The 21,751-nt window shown below is 36.6% G+C and overlaps 1 protein-coding gene across 6 annotated transcripts in view; it reads right to left on the bottom strand.

Annotated features, from left to right (window-relative positions):
- The window catches only part of ROBO2 (roundabout guidance receptor 2), a 593,028-nt gene that overhangs the window by 416,205 nt on the left and 155,072 nt on the right, over positions 1-21,751 (bottom strand). The window lies entirely within an intron of this gene.

Raw genomic sequence — 21,751 nt, 5'->3', positions numbered from 1 at the left:
TCTAAACCCCAGAACCTACAAATGTGACCTTATGTGGAATAGTCTTTGCAGATGTAATCAAGTTAAGATGAGGTCATACTGGAGTAGGTGGACCTTTAATCTAAAATGACTGGTGTCTTTATAAGAAGAGGAGAGAGAGATACACAGGAAGGAGAACACCATGTGGAACATAGACATAGAGGGAAGACAGCCAGGTGAAGACAGAGGCAGAGATCGGAGGTATACAGCCCGAAACCAAGGAATGCCTGGGGCTACCAAAAGCTGGAGGAGACAACCAAGCATCCTCTCCTAGAGGATTCAGAGAGCATGGTCCCTGACTTTAAACTTCTAGTTTCCAGAACTGTAGGAACTAAAGAGAATAAATTTCTGTTGTTTCAAGCCACCCAGTGTGTAGTAGTTTGCTCTGGTAGCCTTAGAAATCTATACTTCTTCCCCATAACTCCAACCAGAGAAGAACTTTTCTACATAATTTATTTCAATATTTTCCTTCTCATCAGTCAAAGTGAGGTTATTATTCCTTAAAACCCATCTTTGAAATAAAATCAGTAGTAATTTTTTTGCCTATACATTAAAAAAGTGTAATAATTCCTCCAATAGCACAACACATGAAGCTAGTTTAATAAGACTACAGGCAAATGACCTACTGGTGTGAATCGTGACACAGTCCTACCTCCCTACCTAAGATTTGCTTAATTAGACTGGAAATAGACATTTTCTTGAGATAGCAAAATATAATCTGTCCTAGAGCTTTTTTTTTTTTACACCTTTACAGGGAGAAAATACTAAATTATAAAAAGTGCTATTAGGTAAACCATTAGATAGTCAGACTTCATAAAACAAAAAGAAAATTTCATATTCTAGGAAAAATATGAACGTTTTTTCTACTTTTATTAGAATTGAAGGGAAGTCTAGCAGTCTAAAAAGGTTCAAAATACAGATTTAAACATACAGATCTTTTTAAATTATAAATTCCATAACAGAAAACATGGCATTTAAAGCTATAAAGCTATTGTCATGAATACCTTCTAAAAATTATTTCATATATGTGTTGGGGAAAAAATTCCTTCTGAATTCTAAGTTATCTTGTAGTTTACCATCAAAGATCATTTATTTAAAGTAAAAGAGTCTTAAAGTTTGGATAATGTAAAGAAGTAAAGAAGTATTATGCTAACAATAAAGGGGATATTTTTGAATTGCAACCACTGAATGCAATGTTAAGATTAGTGTGGCTGTAGGAAAAAGCTATCCAATATTCTTTACTGGTTACAAAGCAGGCTCAGAGGCAGAGTAGAGCATAACTGATGGGTAACCACCAAGTACCCACTGAGCTCGGCTGCCGGTCCCACATCTCCAGACACTCCTTTGGGATCCTTCAAAATTAAGGCAGTCTTGGCTGTGAGCCCTGACTCAAAATAGACCCTCAATATATTTTAAATAATATAGGTAGTAATTCGTTCTTATTTACCTTCTATTATAAAGTAGATTCACCTCCTATTTACATTTTTTGGGGTGAGGTTAAGATCAGGCCGACTTGTGGGTCATATTTTGTCCTAAGAGAGTTAGTAGCCAAAAGACAGGGATTTTACTCTTATTTAAGTTGGGTTTTTTTATGCAGAGGCAGTTTTGCATCGTGGTTAAGAGCACAGAGGAACCTTGTTCCTTCACCTATTAGCTATGTGGCCCTGAAGACATTACTAATTCATTTATACTTTAGTTTGCTCATCTACAAAATAGCAATAATTATAGTTCCTATCTCACAGAGTTGCAGCAAGAACTGAAGGAGAAAATACAAGTAAATCAGTTCCAAGAGTGTCAGTTTCAGCTGCCACTATCAACATAATCATCACCAAAATATCTTGTAGAGAAGCCTCGAAGCCTCTTTCAATAAAAACATGAAGCAGTAAGAGAGGGAAAAATTAAATATATGTAAATAATAAATTGGCATTTGGTTTCTTGAAAAAGATAGACGAGTCTGATTCAGTAACTTTTACACAGCAAGTACATTCAAATACTATGAAGCTGACATTTTAAATGTCAGCACCATCATTGGCTTCTGATGCCTTAGTTACACATCAATCTTACTTACACCAGTTTTCCTCCCGAAGAAATGTGAAACCTGATTTATTTTTGTATTATAAGTGTTCTAGGAAAAAACAGATTCTTAACCTAAGATTATTTGCAAACTCTCAAAATGCCATAAACAGTTGTACTCCACCTCTAAGAACTGAGAGTGATCAATCACTCCCATGATACATTTGCATTAAGAATTACTTAATCCTGTTAACCAATATAATCAGAAAAGTGGGTGAGGTAACCTTCCAGCAAAAAATATTCTACATATTGCTGAAACCCTTCACACAGCCAGGGTAGCACCTTTACGTGCAATGCTTGTCTTTTAGCATATGTGGATCCAGAGAAACATACTCCTTGCTTTATTTGAATCTTTAGGCACAGTAGGACACAATACTACACTCTGCAATGCCAAGAAAGGGAGGTACGATTTGTCTTCCTCCAAATCCCAACTGACTTTACAGCATGACGGGGCATTCAAAACTCCCTGCTGCCAACCAGTCAGCTGCATTCCTACGAGTGGCTGAGATTCTATATTCCTACATGCTAAAAGGCACTGTGGATGAAAGCATATCTACTGGGGAAGCTCTGAATAAGAGCTCTGCTAAAATCCATCCTTGCTGAGTATCTCCCGTCCTAAGGCCTTCAGTTAAATTCAGTCATATGATTCTGAGAAGGTGAGTAATTTGATGTCATGGGGCTGCATAATCACCCAAGAGACACTTGATAGGCACTAAAATAAATATTTGATGAATGCAAGAAAGGAAGAAAGAGAGACAAACAGAAAGAGAGGGAGAGGGAGTGGAGAAGGGGAGTGGGGGCAAGGGAGAGAGAAAGAAGGGCGGGGGAGAGAGAGAGAGAAAGAAAGCATGAAAGGAAAGAAAGAAGATGGAAAAAAAGAAAGGCAGGAAGGAAGGAAGGGAAGAAGGAAGGAAGGAGGGAGGGAAGGAAGGAAGGAAGGGAGGAAAGAAGGAAGGAAGGGAAGAAGTCAAGTAGTAAGTTGAGGGCTTTCTTACACAATGATTCCATTATTCATGCTAAGGAAAATTAAACTGCCTATGAAGAATAATTTTTAAAGCGATAATGGAGTTAGAAGGATAGGAATGACTACATTTCAGAACAAGCCACACCCAGGTCATTTCCCCAAGGTTTAAAGATAAAGTTGATAGGATAGGCATACATTAAAAACATTAGTGGTTGTTACGATGTCATCCCTTCTGAAATATCATTAATTTGTTTTTCTTCAAACCATTCAGCATTTCTCTATTACTCTAGAAGACAGACGTATAATCAGATGGAGCAAATCAGAATAAAGTACCATGAGGTAGAAGTGTTGTACACTGTAGAAAATGTGTCTACAGCAGTTTTGAAACATATGGTCAAAACCCAGAGGAAAAGCCCAGCAACTAGTAATTTCACTGTTGGCTAGCTTCTCTCTGATCGTTGATATTTCCTTGACTCTTTCTTTGACTTCTGAGTATGTGCATACCTATCTGGGCATGCAAAACTTAAAGCTATTACTTTAATCAGAATGTATATGAAGTGGGAATCATACACACACTCCAATTAGCTCTAAATAGCTTGTATATGCAATTTGATTAAAACCTAGGAATTTGTGAGTTATCTAGATGTGCAATTTTTAAGTCAGTAAAACCCATTAGACCATCCATAACTTGTCTGTCCTTGAAGATCAATGTACAATCTTAAGACAAACAGTACTTAGGCAGATGGCTGCTAACAGTTACACAACATTGTATCTTAATATAGATTTTAGAATCCAGGTCATTTTGTTTGTTTTTCATGGAAATAATACTGGTGACTTCAAAACCAAGATTCAGGTAATACAAAAATTTTACTTTATTTTGTTATTTATTATAAAAATAGAAATATAGCAGAAATCTTCAGTGAAAATCCAGGAGAAAAAATATTTCTTTTCCTTGAATCCTACACGTATTCATGATTTCATGACTAATTTCTGTGTCTACTTGTCCTTCTTTGGTGTGGTTTGCTTTTTTTCTTTTCACGGCCTTCAAGTATTACCCTGTGGTGTGCACCTGTGCTATAGTTTTATTACATTCAGAACTGGAACACTCTTCTTATAAGCCAACCATATTCCCTCAAAGTCTGGCCATGTGTCCCCCAGTTACCCCGGATGCTTTTTAAAAATGGAAGTTCCTGATCTCTGCCCCATGCGCCCTAAATCAGAATCTCTGGGGGTGGTTCCATGAATCTGAATTTTTAACAAATTCCTCGGTGAGTCTTATATTCTAGTTCAGATATTTCTGCTCTAAGCTCATCAGTCCAGTTATGAGTACAGTCACGTAGGGTCAAAAAAATTTTTTTAGGTGACAAATGTAGTAGATGTTCATGAGCTCAGTTCAATGTGAACATGCCAAGACATGCAGAAATAAATACTCTGTTCGTATGCCATGTAGAGGTGAAACAAAGCAAACCAAACTACTCTTATGTAGAATTTAAAGATAGAAAAATTGGGATTATATCCTCAGCTATAAAAGAAATATGAGCTTCAAAATACTTTTATCCTGTTCCTTGATCTATTCAAAGTTCAGTGGTCTTGTTATTAAATCAATTTCAGAGGCACAAAGAGCAACAATAAGTATAACTTTAAAAATAAGAAAAATTAAATTGTCATTTTTATTGTATGCTCAAATTTCAAGTTAAGCAAAGATGGTTGCAATGGAGTTTGCTGCTGTTTGGAAGGATTTCTCCTTTACATTATTCTATAATGTTTATAAAACTCCTTAATGATGAAATGGTGAGGTACCGCCTCATCAAACAAAGAAAGAGAATATGAAGTTGTAGAAAGAGCACAGAATCCAGAAAGATCCGGACTCAACTCCAGGTTGTTCCATTTTATGAGAGATGTGACCTCGAGCAAGTTACTTAAAATCTCTATAGCTTTGGTTTTCTACACTTTGCCTAACGAGGATAATACTATCTTACTCTTTAAGGTTGTCGTAAAAATAATTAGGTGAGTGAAACAGCACTGATAACGACAGACATCTAGTAGGTGCTTCAGAAATGATAACCAGGAGGACAGGAACAAGAACAAAGGCAGTGTGTATAACAATTGCATTCAAATTATACATACTCATTACAGCAAAGAGAGACCTGCGACTGTGCAATTACAGATTGCCTGGACTCTGAGGCCTTGTGGTAGAAGGGTATGCTTGGCCTGCAGTGTCTGGAATAATCCTTGTTTGCCAGTTGGCATGTTATTTAGAGACAATGTGCTTAAATCACATGTGCCCTCCAGTCACTGGTAACTAAAGAGAGGCAGAATATGGCACCCCAAAATACGCTACTTTGGCATAAGAATTATTTTGAGCTAAAGGCACTTGAAAAACAGCAGGTACAAGAAGGGCACTCTGACCTCCTCTTTTCTTCCTGAAAGCAGGAGATAAAACTCGCTGTGAGGGATCGCCTCCCTATATCAGGAGGAAAGAAACATTGTTATCACCAGGGACAGGGAGTCCAGGCCACGAGAATTCGGTACAAACAGACTTTGTTAAAGTAACTTTCACCTCGCTTTAGTCTTCTCATATGTTTAATTACTTTTCCACAATTGCCTCTCTTTGTTCAACCTAATATGTAAGCACTTAGGTTTTTACACTTCTTTGGGCCTTCATTTCCTTATGAAGGCTGTGTGTGATGTAAAACTTACATTAAATAAATTTGTTTGCTTTTCTCTTGTTAATTTGTCTTTTGTTACAGAGCCCTAGACAAGATCCTAAGATGAGCAGGGAAAAGATTTTTCCTCCCCTACATATCAAAGACACCATGTACATTTTTAGAAAATTAACTGGATCTCAGGGACTTCTGCTTTTAAGAACACTCTTACTGTGACTGTCTTCTTTTTCTTAGTCCACAGTCAGGTTGCAACTAAGAAAGGAGCTGAACTGTAGCTCTTCTGATAAAATCTTACAATTGAAGGAACATCTGGTCTGCAGACTAGGAGCCTCATTTACACTCGAGATAAACAGACCAATTAATGGGAACCTCAAATAACCCACAGTACAATATAAACACTGTTTCCAGAAAACTTTTACATGAGCAATGAGGGGGTGATACAAATTTAATCTTTCTTTTTTAAGTTGCATTCACTGTGTTGCTCTCTGTGGCTTTGAAATTAATCTAATACCAAGGACAGCTACCAAAAGGAACTATGTCTGGAATCTTTGCAATGTTTTCCATTTTACGCCCTTAGCCTACAGTAATTAGATTATATATAATAGATTATAGGTTACAGACACATGCACACACACACAAATTATTGGTATATATTTCATTACTACTATCTTCTTGTAAATCACTGAAATAATATTGTTAAAATGAAAGCGATCCATAACACCATCTAAATGCAATCCCCGTTCCAAGAGTAGATAGCTTTGTAAGTTTCTTACACATACATATACATGTAAAAATATAAAAATGTAAAATTTTTTATGTAAATGAAATCATGTACTTTTTCCACTTATTCTTTACATTCAACCATATGTAATGGGACATTTCCATGTCAGTTCATAAAGCTCTACAAGTACACTATTTATATGTGATGTAAAGAGTGACTGAGACCATCAGAAGAAGAATAGCCTGCATCACTGACTGCCCACTGTGAAGAGATGAACCAGCTGAGGAACAAGAGGTCAATCATTTTGACTACGGAATCACTGACTTGTTAACCTATAATGAAAACAGCTGAACCAGCCTTTGTGATTTTTTTCTGAATACCCTGTGTCTGCTCCTTGTACACCGCCATTTAGAGACCGGTGACTAATTCTGCTTACTCAAACGTTCAGCAAGCTCGTGTGATGTCTCTGGCTCCTTGACTAGTGAACAACCAGGTTCTCTACCTCAGTTTCCAAGGGAGATAGGCAAAGTGCTTATGATCAAGCCACCTTAGGAAAAAACTCCAATGCATAAGGAGTTTTGCATAAATAAGAAAATAAGAGGGAAAACAATTGCATTAAAGAAAGAGTCAAGGAATGAATACAACCACTAGGAGATAAAAACTCAGGATGAAATCCTGCAAGAAATTATATCTTTCACCAGTGGGGCTAACACTGCACTTAATCCACCACCGAATATTACCCTTCTGGGAATCATTATTATTGATTACTCTGTCAGTTATATGTATCACATTGTGTTGTAATCATCTGTTTACACATCTGTCTCCCTGGAGTCTGGGTTCTTTGACAGTAGGGACAATTTAAAGTTTATCATTGAAGACCAAGCACTTGAACATAGAATATATTTTTATGACATACTTGTTGAAATGAAATGCCTTTCTAAGAAATATTTTGGAGCCTGACCTAAAGAAGTCATGTGCGATCTGAACTCTTCACCTTGGTCCTCAAAAGCCCACGTATTCAGGCCACTAGGGCCTTTCCACCCTCCCATTTGATAACTTCTAGCCCTTGTTCACCCCTCTTCAGCCATTGGGTCTTCTTTCTGTTCTTAAGTTAGCCAACTGCTTTTTCAGCTCATTACCTTTTGGCAGGTGGTTCTCTCTCTCCAGAATTCTCTTTCCCTGGCTCTTTATGAGACTGATTCCTTCTCATCCTCAAGTTCCAGCTTAAATGTTTCCCCCTCAGTGCTGCCCACAATGATCAGGCCTCCCTGCTATTCTCCATCATAGCACATTGTTCATTTCTTCCCAACACGGATCCTAACCTCTAATTGTTTTGAAGATGGACTGTTCTTATTTAGTGTCTCCCCCAGCAGAATGCAAGCTCCATGAGGAAATGGACCTTAGTCGCAGGATCATATGAGGCGCATCCAGCTTTGAGGCCTTAACTCAAGGATACTAACTCTCCAGATGCGCAATATATATCTTCCTTATTGCATTTGTCTTCCTCTTTCAGCTGGACTTCTGACTACAACAAGATGGCTGATGCTTACAGGTCGCAATCAAAAGGGAATTCTTCTTGACTGGCTTGGGAAAAGCTTATATAGGCTAAAAATAAAGGTCTTTCCCCCAGTGCTTTAATGTACAATAAATATACATTATTTCTAAATAATTAATGTAACTGGGAGATTATGAGATTTCTTTTATGTCTACAGGTTATTAGAATTTGAAAAACCATGTTCTGTAGCACTGATTCATTTGTTCACTAGTTCATTCATTCAATCAAATATTTATTGAGCAACTGCTGTATGTCAGACTCTGTGCTGGGTCCCAGGAATACAACTGTGAACAGGACCAACTGCTGGCCTCTGGGAAGCTTGAATTCTAGCTGAGGAGCTGGAAGATAAACAAATAGAGAAACTTGGCTGGTGGCCCCTTTCGCCATCTTCAAAGCCAGCACTGTTGCATCTCTCTGACTCACCTTCCATAGTCACATCTCCCTCTGAGTATAGTCAGGAAAGATTCTCAGCTCTAAAGGACTCTTGTGGTTAGATTAGCCCCACCTAGATAATGCAGAATACTCTCCCCATCTCGAGGTCCTAATTTAATTACATCTGTAAAATCTCTTTTGCCCTATGAGGTAACATAGTCACAGGTTCTGGGGATTGGGATGTGGACGTCTTTGGAGGTCCACTATTTTGCCTACCACAGGAAGCTAAATGAATTGCTTCTCATCTTCCTTTGCATTTGGATATTTGGATGTTTGATTTATTCTTACTACCTTTCTGATGACAGAAATATAGAAGTCAGTGGTGTGCAGATCAATTCACTCCCCCTCCCTTCCTCTCTTTTTTTGGCTAAGGAAGATTCACTCTGAGCTAACATCTGTTGCCAATCTTCCTCTATTTTTTTGTATGTGCTTCACCACCACAGCATGGCCACGGATGAGTGGTGTAGGTCCGTGCCCAGGAACCAAACCCAGGCCGCCAAAGCAGAGTGCACTGAACTTAACCACTAGGCCATGGGGCTGGCCCCAAATTCCCCCTTTTTCCAGCAATTTCCTGACTAGCCCCACTTGTCTTCACTGGAACCCACAGGCTCCACAACGAAACCTGGTTTTTAAAGAACATAATTATTTAGCCCGTCTCTTTTCAGTTCCTACATGATGCTTAACAACCAGTTGCTTTTTGGCACTATGCTGTGGAGGCCCAGTTAAGATGAACTTCAGACTGTGAATATTCATCACAAGGTAGATAAAGTCAGGTCATCTGTTGCTCAGTAATGAAACTTTCCACATGAGTTCAGCCAACACTAGAAGCAGTTGATAACGACTTATACAGTCCTCATTAAAACTTAAGTGTGAAAGGTGTGAAATTTCAGCTTGGGAACTTGGGGAAATAAGATTTCTAAATGGGATTGATGACCTTCCTCCAGAGAAATCACGTGGAAGCTTTTCTGTCCAGCAGAAATAATTTTTCATGATACCATAAAATATTTTAGGAGATAGCCGATGGTTTCATGTATGAGAACACTGGAACTATTTGAACAGTTGGAGGTTTTGCATTATTCATTTTACTTTGTGTTTTTCTTCTCTTTCCTCCTTTCTACTTTTTTCTTTATAACAAGGAATTTCATTAGTTCTCTCTTTTTTCTATTTTAATTAAGCCAAATTCTGTCCAAATTTTGCCCATTCTTTTTTATTCTATTATATATAGTTATGAGGCTCAGTAGATACGTTACATTTTCCAATGTATAAATATAATCATTTAAATAAATTTCCTACTTGCTCCTGATTTTGCTTAATCAAGTACAAGCAGGAAATAAAGAACATGTTTTTCTGTGTTTGCCTGAGGCACACAAATTTGCTTAATCATTGCCTTTTGGATCTCTAGTTATGACTTAACCAGAGCCCCTTTTTATATAAATTAAAATAATAAAAGATTTATCCAAAATGAATGCCTATGTATAATGTGTATATATACCCTTGAACTATCACAATGTATTTAAATATATTCTGATAAAAAACACACTAAACTGGGCCAGTCCAGTGGCGCAGCTAAGTGAGCACGTTCAGCTTCAGCGGCCCCGGGTTCACCAGTTGGGATCCCGGGTGCACACCACTCGTCAAGCCATGCTGTGGCAGTGTCCCATATAGAGTAGAGGAAGATGGGCACAGATGTTAGCTCAGGGCCAATCTTCCTCAGCAAAAAAAGAGGAAGATTGGCATCAGATGTTAGCTCAGGGCTGATCTTCTTCACAAAAAAAGAAAAAAAAATACTAAATTAATTTGTTAGGTAAAAAAATATATATAAAAGTATAAAAGAGCCAAATTTAACTAAGTTTGCTGAATTCTGCAAGGGGAAAAAGAGATCCTCTCCTCCCCATCAAATTTTGCTAATTCAGTAAAATAAATATTAACAGACTTCTCAAACAACCTACTACAAACTCATAAAAACTATTTAGCAGTCCAAAAAGAGATTTGGGTTTGAGAATTCTGATTCTTTGTAACTGAGTTCCTAGATTTTCCAGATACAAGCATGATGTTTCAAAGCTAGAATTTTAATGACACAGTGAAGTATAGATAGTGCTGGGCTCATCCACACACACATTTGTACTGCAATGTATAATAGCTAAAAGTACATCACAGGCTTTCAAGCAGATGTCTCACATTCCACACAAAGCAAGCAAAGCCTTGCACTACCTGTCTGTTGCTCCACTATTAGCTGGCTGCTGCTCTTCAGCAAGGTGCCAGGGAAGGCTCTAAATATATTTGATTAGTTTCAGGCCTTCATTTTTAGCGAGTCATCACCCCCTTAACAGCAGATGATGTCCCCGAGTTCGAATCAATGTGAGTAGCCCTGGCTACAATGGGCTGGATTAATGATGAAAAATGTGTCGTCAGCCTAGAGGTCCTTGGACATTTATCACCCAATGGGTCTGCCAATTGGTGGGCCGCCCCTGGCTCATCAGCATGACGCTTTCCCAGCCTTAAAGAGATGGTGTTCTTTTCAGATTAATTTAATGAGGCCTGGTAGGTGGGGAGAGGGACACAGAAGACGGTTAACTTGACAGTTAACTTGACAGATTAGGTTCCATAGATTTCAGTACTTCTATGACAAGTGTGTTTCCTTCTGAAATTTGCAAGGCAAGTACATGCAATTATTACAAGCTGTATCTGGAAGTCTATAATTGCTGATGTTTTATTTTAAAATTTTTTCTTATGAAATAAACCTAGAATATTTTATCAATATAGAGATGACAGATTTAAAATGTTTGCTGTTAACTATAATATTTCCGGAAACCTTAAATGCCTGATTAATTCTCAAAATGATGTAGATATAATCTTTAAGGTTATTTTATCTTATCTACTCCTTTTTTCTTGAGTTCGTTTACAATTTTATGTCAGCTTAGAACTTTTTTCTTGAACTTGATCATCAGTGTGTTTCCTTTCATTTGGAAAATAGAAGAAATTATATGGAAGCAACTTCAATAAATTATCCTCGTTAAAAAGTTTATATTCATTCAGTATTCATAAATGCTTACTTAGCATTTCACTGATCAACTTCCTGTATTTCTCCAGCTCACCAAAGTAATGGACACGTGGAAATTAAAATAAGAAATTGTTCTATGTTTTGCAAACAAGTCAAATATAAAAAGCTGCAATGACAAATTGCTAGTTTGGCAAATGCGACAGGAAAAAAAGAGATACCATGCAAAATTTGTATAGTATCCTGTTTATTTGAATTTAATGAAATTGAAAAAAACATTTAAAAACTTATTAGTCACTGAAAGGCAACAATACACTTATGTCATGGGTTAAGATTTGGGGAGGGGGAGATGGTGAGAAATTTTAATGTCATTTCCAACATGGAAAATCCTAATAACATTGCCCCTTTATTCTGAAATTCTTTCTTCCAAGGGCCATCTGATATTCAATCTCTAAAAAATTATAATGATTACCATGAAAAATGACTTTCTAATATAAATCGAACATTAAAAATCAAGCTTTACTCTATAATTACTCCTTCATCCAATGCCATGTTTCTAATAACCCAATAATGCAGTCTTACTTTTTCAACTTTGGCCTGAAAGATAAAAATCTGTCATTTCACGGAAAGTTCTAAATAATGTAAGTAAAAGACACTATAAGTTAATAATAGCAGTTAACCTAATGTTGATTCCAGAAAATTTGGGAATATTTCTTACAGATTAGTAAAAAAGGTTTGTAAACGTGATTTACCCTGTGGACATATAATCTTGGCCGTTAACAAGTTCGCAGTAAACACTTACTGAGTTGAATAAATTAACTCAATTTTCTGCAGTCAGCGATAGAAATCTTACATATAAACCTATTGAACCCAATCAGAAAATATTAATATATGAAGAAGTCTGGAGTGACCAGAGAATATGAAGGGGAGATTAAGTAACATCCTGAGAAAGGAATTCACTAAAGATAACTAATAGCCATGTTAAGTTCGGTACAAATGAACTTACATGAAGAGTAGCAGGTCCAAGGACGTGGGACAATTAGATACTAGCAGTGAGTGGGGCCAATGACAAGAAGAAAGCTTAAATGGACTGTCCCCCAAAGGATTTGGAGGAGGCTGTAAACTGATCTACTGAATTAATTTTATTTATTTATTTATTTATTTATTTATTTTTTTTCCCCCCAAAGCCCCAATAGATAGTTGTATGTCATAGCTGCACGTCCTTCTAGTTGCTGTATGTGGGACGCGGCCTCAGCATGGCCAGAGAAGCGGTGCGTCGGTGCGCGCCCGGGATCCGAACCCGGGCCGCCAGCAGCAGAGCACGCGCACTTAACCGCTAAGCCACGGGGCTGGCCCTGATCTACTGAATTAAGCTGCCACTGATATTACTATCAATTGGAACTGTAAGAACTAGCTATAACATTTAGGAATTTTTTCTGGGTTGGATGTGAAGCAATAAAAACAAAATCTTTGAGTCAGTATTCCATGCCCACTGGTGTTTGGCATAAGGTGTCATCTCACAGAACATAAGTTAGTCGCTGCTGTTTTTGCTTTTCATTTTGACAGCTGATTGGAGACAACAAAACAGAATACAAAACTAATCTAATATCTGAAAACGTAGGTTCTTGATTTCCACATTAAAAAAACAGACACATACACATTGGTCAAATAAATAATTCCTAATACAGCTATAATCAACATCCAGAAGTTCAAAAACGGGAAAGGAGTGCTTGACTTTTATTCTTGTATTTTTTCAGTTCTATGCATTTTCACAAATTTTAAGAAATATATGCGGTTTTGCATCACTTAAAACAAGAAATCGTCCAAAGGACTGACTACCAGGGTGATGACATAATTTTATTTACCCTTGCTGATTAGGTCATGACCTATCCTCACCTTCTGCTACTTCTAGGTCAGGGCTCAATTAGCAAAATGAAGGAAATTTGTCTATAAAATTATTTTGTTGACTTGAATACATGAAGATTCCAAAGGTCCACACATTCATCCAAACTTCCCTACTGGTCATCTTAGTAAGCTCTCCTGCCACAAAAAATCCCTTCTGTGCAATTTTCTCATAGAACTAGGTAGGACTTTGCCCTGGGAATTGGCATCTTCTTGAAGCCAAGAAGTAACTATAACATCACAAATTGTGTTCTGAGAGCCATTTTCTACTCCTTCTAGCTTTGGTTATCCTACCAGAGTGACAACTCAAACTATTCTGAAAGAATATTTACCTTTTAATGTTGGCATGCCACTTACAGACCAGGCACCTCTGTGAACATATTGTGAAAACATATTCTAATATTTATAAAGCAGAGTACATGTCAAAATGAAAATGTGCTCTTTCGTCAAGAAGGAAAAGATCCTTCAAATTTAATGAGAAACAAGTTAGTTTAGAGCACCACATTTGTTATCTATATGCCCAGTAGAAGATACTTTAAAAAATTACCAGCTAAGAAAAGTTACCCAGTGGTTCAAATGAATTGGCAGATAACTTGAAATGCTAACATCACAATTATCACTAAATCTGAATAGCTGCAGTCAAAATAAAAAGTTACACTTATTCTAAAAGAATTGGTTCTAAGGAATACATATAGTTAACCCACCAAAGTAGAGAAATTTGTGGTAGTGCGAACCCACTGACTTGACAAATTGGAGGATTTCCATTTTAAATTCTTAGGAAAATACACTTCCTTTTTTTTAAAAAAAAAACATGGCCGAATATTAAAACATATTTATAAGGCAAAACATTTTTTTTATAAACTTATGAAGATAGGATAACTGCACTGGGGATGTATTGGCATTTAAAATTTATTTTTGAAGTATCTTGTAAAAAAATAATGAAATGAAGTGGCACAGCCACCTGATTCATCTTCTCTGCTAAGCATCAAAAAGGGCACACCCAACTTTTCTCAATCACATTAACTTGCTTACTTTTTCAATGTGCTGTTGACCACTCTGTGTAGACGTTACCACTCACCACGCAATTGCTTGCCCAAACAGAGTCGTACTCATTTTATAACCATGCAGTGTACTATCTACAATCATCTTACCTTTAAAGGAAAAGTGCTATTTATAATGTTTATCATTCTTACCAGTACAGTTTTACAAGTGTTTGACACGTCAACCTGAAAAATTTATAGATATACAATAAAGCTTCATTGTAAGGATTTTCAAATAAACTAAGATGCATTCTGTGTTTGTCTAAAAGGCTCAGTAATGAAGCCCTGGGGACTTGTTTATGCAGAATGTTTTCCCAGCAGGAGAACCAATATTGGTCAGTTCTCCGTCCTCAGAGGCCTTTCTCACTAAATGGAACAGCATTAGCTTTGTTCCTCAAGTCTAATTAACAACCAAATCATAAATTGTAGTCTTTGCCCCATTGGATTAAGCTTTCAGCAATATTTGTGTTTAAAAAAAATTCCTACTGCCTCGAATTTTATTGGGTAAAAAGAAAAAACAAGGGCAAAATGGTAAATACCAAAAGCCAGAGAGTGTCCAAGTTTAATGCATTAGCCTCTGATCCCTAGAGATCACGGTTCCTATCTGTCTTAGGTCGCACTTTTAAAGAGTTGAATGATCTAGAGAAATCCCTCATGAGTATTTAGCCCTATCACTGAGTCCCTGAGCAATTAAGACTCTCTGCTCAATTTATGGCTCTCAACTGGACTCGCTGGTGGCACACAAAAATTTAAGGTGCTCACGCTAACTTGTTTACACAGTAAACTTACATTGCCTATTAGGGCTATTTCAGGACTATATGAAATAACATATTCAGAGCACAAAACTTGTCACCCAGTATGTCATTAATACATGGTAGCTCACGTTATATTACTTTCTATTATGTTTTTTTACTTTCTATTACTATTAACTGACCATAACTTAGACAAATATCCCAGACATGTAGAATGTGTTTATTTAGCATCAAAGAAGAGTCTATATTGGAAAGGCAAGGTCATTAATTTATTTTTATCCTCCTAAAGCGTCTTCATTTTGATTTTTTTGCATATAATGTTTGAAATATTTCCAGAAGCATCTATACAAAAAGTACTTCTGAGATGCAAACATTTTTTTCTGAGGTTCATATGTATTTATCTTGCCAGTAGGGCCATTCACCTTTAAGATGGGTTCTTCACCTTTGCTTTTTTTTTTTTTTTTTGGTGAGTAAGATTGTCCCTGAACTAACATCTGTGCCAATCTTCCTCTATTTTGTACATGGGACGCCGCCACAGCATCGCTTGACAAGGGGTGTGTAGGTCCATGCCCAGGACCTGAACCCGCGAACCCCAGGCTGCTACAGTGGAGTGCGAAAACTTAACCACTACACCACCAGGCTGGCCCCTACCTTCACATTTTTGTACACCACTATACACCAAATAAAAAACACAGACTTACTACCATCTCAGAAGTTCCTTTAAGTTACATCAATGCAATAATTTTCTGTACAGACTTCAAATTTCTTATAGTTCAAGAGTCTAAACATTGAACGAAACTCTTCAAAATCTAGTATAGAATAGCAGAAATAGATTTTTTTAAGGCATGTTCTTTTTAGAAAGGCTTTAGCCAAGATAAAAGTACCAAGTATGTTCAGCCAAAATACAATGCTTTCTTGCTAGATGCTGCCAGGCAAGATCCTGTGTGTGTTTCATAGATTACTACGCCGCATTTCACTGTTTTCTCTAAAAAGAAGTTATACAGGTTTTGTGTGAAAAGAAAATAGAGTTCATTTCAAATTGGGAGGAATGCTAAAGGAGGCGTTCAGGTCAGGATTTGTTTATAGAGCTTTCAGAGACAATATCTTTTATTTTGAGAAACATCTGGCAGAGCAGTTAAGAATAGAGGTCAGAATTCATGTTTACTATTTTACACGTAGATAATGCCACCCTGAAAAAGTTGCAAATGACGTGAAAACAAGGATATTTTCTAGCACAGCTAGAATTTTCCAATAAGTTTAATTGTCCAGTTTTAATTGTATTCTAGTCTTTCATGAACGTTTGGAATATAATTGGTGTTTAATGGAGATATGGATCTTCTTTGCAAAAATTTCACGCATTCTTCAGAGAAAAGGGTCAAATTTTCCACAGAAAAATATTTCATGACTACAGAACAGATATGTCGTTTCAAATTCAGTGTTAAATCAGCCTAAACTACTCGCTTTTTCATGGAGATATAAAGAACATGGGCAAGAGTGCTAACATCAGTAACTTAACTGATTTTAGTATCAGAAAACTCAACTAACTTGTTTTAAACTAATGCCTTTATATTCTACTTAAGATACAACTACAGATATTGCTGTCCTAACCAAATATCTTCTTTTACTCTAAAATTTACTTTTATATTAAATTGTTATATATTGTGTATGTTCACATCCCTACTTATATGTCTTATAAAATCTCACCATAAAATAAATGTCATATTTTAAAGATTACTCATTTGTGGGACAGAATATTGAGAATAAAGTCAGTATTCAAGACAAGAAGTAGATTGAACTGTTTTGACATGTTCAAGGTCTGCTACTTTATGTCATGGTGATTGAGTGCTTGTAAGTGATACATTTTCCCATACCCCCGATAAAAGAGGGCACAGATATCTTCTTTAAAAAACAGTTATCATGACATATGAGGTAAATATCATTTATCATCTTTCCATGGTCACATCTAAGGGGGTTTGTTAAAAATGTTATCTTCAGTGCTCTTGTCTCAGTAAACCCGTTAACTTCTTCAGTTTCCATATAATCTTCAACATGTTCCACGTTTTAACCCTATCGTATCTACTTACAAGAGTTCACAATTTCAAAGCAAAAGAAATTAGTACAATAAGCATTTATAAAATTTGTCACACCAGGGAAAGGAAATTCTCAGAAATTTCATTAGGAGATCAAACGAACGTGAGAATCCACGAGAAGATTCTAGTTTAGCTAGAATAATACAAGTCAATTTTTAGAAAGTATCAATACAATATTTTTACTTAAAGAATGTGTTTTATGTAGAGAAAATTTCTGTATTTTGAAACAGAAAGCCAAGTGCCTCTCTCTCTCTCTCTCACACACACACACAAAGATAACTCAAGTAATCTAGCTTCAAGTTTTAAATACTTTTTCTTGAACTAGAAATGGTATCATTTCCCATCATATATTGCTTGAAAATATATCAAAAAAATCCTTTTCTTCTAGACTGCTTTTCGGTTCTGTCAAGACGATAGATCAAAAAATATATTAGTCAAATATCCTTGTTACAGACTTTTGTAATTTCAGAACTAATATATTTTTTTTAATTCTGATAAATATAAAATGTAAACAGAGGGATGATAGACTATAAAGATACAAAATAAAAATGTTCTCTTAAGACAAATGCTATTCCGATTTTATCCTGGAAAGAGTATATTTTGTTTCAACACTACAAATTATACTTTTAGTGGTAATTTTTGTGCCTTCAACTAATCAAGGACTCATAGATAAGCATGAAAACGCCACGTAAAAACATATGTATTCGCAAACAAACCCAGTAAGCAACGCAATCACATGTCCAGAAACCCATTTCTTCACCTTTGTTTCTAGGGCATTGAAAAGAGGAGGCAGGAATTTTTTTTCCTAATCCTGACAGGTCATTTTGCATATAAAATGCATCTAGACTTTAATAACCCTGTAGGGTAAAGGTAGCTCTGTTTTGACAAATATTAGTGCTTCTCTCATATTATTGAAACTGTTAGTTGGAAAAAATCTCATATTCACTAATTTCCCCATATGTTTGTAAATCCATTCAGTTGGCTTTTACCCTTCAGAGTAAATCATATATAAATGAATGTCTACTTTATTTCAAATCTCTCTCTCTGTCTCTCTCTCTCTTTTTTTTTTTTTTTTTGGTAACACTGATAATTCAAAGGAAGAATCTACATACTGTCCAAAAACATTGATGTGTAAGCAAAGCATAATCAACCTGAAACTTCTCACGCTTAACTTTATAAAAATTATGCTCTTGGGCCAGCCCTGGTGGCCTAGCTTTTAAGTTCGGAGAGCTCCACTTTGGCGGCCCAAGTTCAGTTCCAGGGCATGGACCTACACCACTCATCAGTGGCCATGCCATGGTGGTTGCTCACATACAAAAAGAGGAAGACTAGCAACAGATATTAGCTCAGGGCAAATCTTTCTCAAAAAAACTAAAAAAAAAGGGGCCGGCCCCATGGCTTAGCGGTTAAGTGTGCGAGCTCCGCTACTGGCAGCCTGGGTTCGGATCCTGGGTGCGCACCGACACACCGCTTCTCCAGCCATGCTGAGGCCGTGTCCCACATACAGCAACTAGAAGGATGTGCAGCTATGACATACAACTATCTACTGGGGCTTTGGGGGGAAAAAAAGGAGGAGGATTAGCAATAGATGTGAGCTCAGAGCCGGTCTTCCTCAGCAAAAAGAGGAGGATTAGCACAGATGTTAGCTCAGGGCTGATCTTCCTCACACACAAAAAAATAATAATGATAATAAAAAAAAATTATGCTCTTACTCATTTACTCCATTTGAAAATATTATCTCAATATTTTATGGTAATATAGAGGTTGGAAGTCATTTTATTGATAGCAAACATGTGATACAGTCAGTATTCTTGTACAGTCATGTGTCATATAATGACATTTCGGTCAATGATGGACCGCGTTTAAGACAGTTGTCCCATAAGATGAGTACCATATAGGCCTAGGTGTGTAGCAGGCTATACCATCCAGGTCTGTGTAAGTGCACCCTGCGATGTTCGCACGATGAGGAATCACCCAACAATGCATCTCTCAGAGTGTGTCCTTGTTCTTAAGTGATGCATGACCGCAGCTGGATCAGAGCAATGACGTTTAACATTTTTATTACTTAGCAAATTCATCCCTCACTCCGTTTTAAATGAAGAAGCAAAGTCATGCTCTGATACTTATTTCAATGGTTTATGATAAAAGAAAAATGCATACATACATACCAATTATAAATTTATAAATTAATTTTAAACAAAATACATTGCATTTTTTTCTTCTTGAAACAATTGAGATTTGGAATTTAAAAGAATCACAGAATTGCTTTTCCTATAATTTACTATAAAGGGAGAATTTAAATGCAAAAATAAATAGAATTGGAGAGATTGTCTAGGATTTTTAAAAAGAAAAAAGTACTGGGGGCCAGCCTCGTGGCCTAGTGGTTAAGTTTGGTGTGCTCTGTTTCGGCAGCCCGGGTTCTCAGGTTCAGATCCTGGGTGCGGATCTACACCATTCATCAGCCATGCTGCGGTGGCGACCCACATATAAAATGGAGGAAGATGGCACAGATGTTAGCTCAGAGCTAATCTTCCTCAGCAGAAGAAAATAAAGGTACTAATACATAAGATTGTTCTCGAAATAGGATTGTGAGGATCTACAGATTCTGCAGCAGGATTGAACTGCTTTATGAATGCAACAGGCCATTACATTCATCTGCCTGTCAAAATAAGACCAAAAACAGCTGGAAAGATAAAAAATCTTCATCATAAATAAAAAGATTTTTTTACTAAATATTTTGAAATTGATTTGACTAGTTTTAAGTATTTGTATTTTAAACTGGCATTCAATAACTTTCGGTGCAATTTGGGTCTTGGATAGATAAATACGCCCTTCAGGCACCCATCAGAACTTTAGGATTCCTAAGAATGGCAAAACCAAACCTTATGCATATTACATTTTAAAATGAAAGAATTAGTTTGCACTTTGCTGAATGACCAAAGTTTCAAGTTAATCTAGATAGACAAGTTAGCTTAACAAGATTAAATACTAATTTTAGATTCTTCTTCTAACCTAGCCACTCCACAGAAGAAATATTTTAATATAGATGGCTTATTTAATCCTAGTTACGGTTTTATTTTTGTTTTTACCATGAAGGATCAGTCTTATTGTCTTCGTGTTCATTTATTTCAGGGAGAATTTTGTAGCAGAAACAATAGTGGTGATTACATGTGTGACAATGATAACAGAAAATGTATAGCTTTTACTTCCTGCCTCCTGAATACTAAAAGTACAAGTTTATAATCAGCTGATGTTGATGTGGTTCATATGACATTGCATATATTTAACCATTCAGCAGAGCAGTTTAGTCTGTAAATAATATTGCCTATTTAAAAGAAAATTAAAGCAAATTTTTATTAGCTAGTCTAGAGGTAAAAGCATTAAAAAGCAAAGTAGTCATAATAGGCTGCAAGTTTGAAGCCAGATGGATCAGGGTTAGAATTCTAACTCCGCACAAATAATTGTACGATTTGAGTTACATTTTTTAATCTCATGGAACCACAGTTTCCATGTCTGTAAAATGGAATCACTAATATGTACCTTCAAGAATTATCAGGTTTAAAGAGAAAACCACTGAAAGCAATTCTTCATTACAGGAAAAAAAAATCTCTATCTTTTCCTCAAAGTCCTCTATAGCCCTCTGTGCTCTAGAAAAACTTATTTGCATTTGACTGAGGTCTAGTCTTTACCAGTTGCTTTCTATTAGAATTTAGATTTCTCTCCTGCTTGGGCCCACTCACTCTATCATAAAGGGCCCTTCCTCTCATCCTGCTGGTCCTTCAAATCACTCATTATTTACCCTCTCGCCAGTTAGAATTGAGAGCTATTAATCTATGAAATCTCTTCTTTATAAGACCATCAGTGAACCTTTGATCTTCAGAATTTCAGGCCATTCCCCGCCTTGACTTCATTTCAATTTCCCCATGGCATTAAATATTCTTGTCCACTTCTAATCTCCTTAATCTCTGGGATGCTGACATTTTGGTATCCCTTTTGCTCGTCTGGCTACTCCCTTGTTTCCCTCTATGGTTCCATTTCTTCCCTCCTCCAGAAATATTCATTCCTCAAAAACCGGTTCTTAGCATTATCGATGTCTCCCTATAATTTCCTCTTTAGTAATCTGTCTTTAACCACCGTTCTAAACAGATAACCTTGCACTTTATCTACATCTAAATCTTAGATGCCTATTATGTATTTCCAATGGTAGGTCCCCAAATGAACACATTCTCTTCCAACATAAACTTACCCCTGCCCTCACTCTTTTTGATGGGACCTATCTCTATGGCAGCCTTCAACCCACACAAAAACTTGTCAAGGTTTACAGGGTCTGCTTTCAAATATCTCTCCATCCATTATGCTCTATTTCTGTGGCTACTTAGCTATTTCAGGCTGTGACTACAATTAATTCATCAACAAGTTCTGTAAGCTACTGAGTGCCAGCCATTATGATAGAATCTGAGGATGTAAAAATGAGCATTGTATTATCTTAGTCTTATTTGCCCAATTGCAGATCCTGAAATATCCTCCAAAGCTTTTTTCC

This window comes from Ceratotherium simum, chromosome 27 (assembly GCF_057802395.1).
Source record: "Ceratotherium simum simum isolate JZ-2026a chromosome 27, ASM5780239v1, whole genome shotgun sequence".
In the NCBI taxonomy this organism is placed as follows: domain Eukaryota; kingdom Metazoa; phylum Chordata; class Mammalia; order Perissodactyla; family Rhinocerotidae; genus Ceratotherium; species Ceratotherium simum.
The sequence above is the reverse complement of the archived record's forward strand: the minus strand, read 5'-3'. Positions and strand labels throughout refer to the sequence as shown.